Below are 1,702 nucleotides of genomic sequence, written 5' to 3'. Positions count from 1 at the left end.
AAATATCCTGTATTGTTTTGGCTAACACAATCCGAAATATTGTGAAAGCCTCTGTGTTTGTGTTTTCTGGATATTATCAACAGACTTTAGGTTTTTGAATGTTTTTTATTGGGGAACATTTTATTTTGAACTTGGATATAGTAATTCGTTCCACAAGGAGACACCAGCTGAACATATTCGTATTTTCTAGGGAGAAATCTAGAGGAACTGCGGCAAACAAACATGATATTTCTGTTTGTATCGATGACATTTTATGCACTTGCCTAACGAAAAGACTTTGCTTTTCTCCAAAACCAATTTACTGTGAATATCTCAGTTCATTGCTTACGCATTCCACACCAGTATACCGGATATGACTAGAAGAAACCGGAAATATCCGATTTTGTTTTGGCTAACTCAATCCCAGATATTGCTACAGACTTTGTGTTTGTGTATTCCTGATATTATCCACGGACTTTATTGTTTTGAATGTTTTTTATCAGGGAACATTTAGTTTGTGCTTGGAATCGCTAATTGGTTCCACATGGAGACATCAGCTCTACATATTCGTATTTTCTAGGGAGACAGCTAGAGGAACTGCTGCAATCAAACATGATATTTCTATTTGTATAGATGACATTTTATGCACTTGCCTAATGAAAGGACTTTGCTTTTCTCTAAAACCATTTTTACTGTGACTTTCTCGGTCCATTGCATAAGAATTCCACACCAGTTTGTCCGGATATGACTGGATGAAAACAGAAATATCCGGTGGTGTTTTGGCTAACTCAATCCGAAATATTGTGAAAGTTTATATTTTTTGTGTGTTTTCTGGACATTATCGATGGACTTATTGTTTTGAATGTGTTTATCAGGGAACATTTAATTTTGTACCGTTGAAACACTAATTGGTTCATCATGGGGACTCCAGCTGATCATATTCGTATTTTCTAGGGAGAAAGCTAGAGGCACTGTGGTAAACAAACATGATATTTCTGTTTGTATAGATGACATTTTATGCACTTGCCTAACGAAAAGACTTTGCTTTTCTCCAAAACCATTTTCGCTGTGAATATCTCAGTCCATTGCTCACGAATTCCACACCAGTTTGTCCGGATATGACTGGATGGAACCGGAAATATCTGATTTTTTTTGCCTAACTCAATCCCAAATATTGCTCCAGCCACTGTGTTTGTTTTTTGTGGATATTATCAACGGACTTTATTGTTTTGAATGTTTTTTTTTTTATCGGGGAACATTTTATTTTGAGCTTGGATACAGTAATTATTTGCACATGGAGACACCAGCTGAACATATTTGTATTTTCTAGGGAGAAAGCTAGAGGAACTGCGGCAAACAAACATGATATTTCTCTTTGTATCGATGACATTTTATGCACTTGCCTAACGAAAAGACTTTGCTATTCTCCAAAACCATTTTTACTGTGATTTTCTCGGTCCATTGCATACGAATTCCACACAAGTTTGTCCGGATATGACTGGATGAAAACAGAAATATCCGGTGGTGGTTTGGCTAACTCAATCCGAAATATTGTGAAAGCCTCTGTGTTTGTGTTTTCTGGATATTATCGATGGACTTTATTGTTTTGAATATTTTCATCAGGGAACATTTAATTTTGTAGCGTTGAAACACTAGTTGGTTCATCATGGGGACACCAGCTCTACACATTCGTATTTTCTAGGGAGAAAGCTAGAGGAACTGC

The sequence above is a fragment of the Lepus europaeus genome, unplaced genomic scaffold (assembly GCF_033115175.1).
Source record: "Lepus europaeus isolate LE1 unplaced genomic scaffold, mLepTim1.pri SCAFFOLD_162, whole genome shotgun sequence".
NCBI classification, from domain to species: Eukaryota; Metazoa; Chordata; class Mammalia; order Lagomorpha; family Leporidae; genus Lepus; species Lepus europaeus.
The sequence above is the reverse complement of the archived record's forward strand: the minus strand, read 5'-3'. Positions refer to the sequence as shown.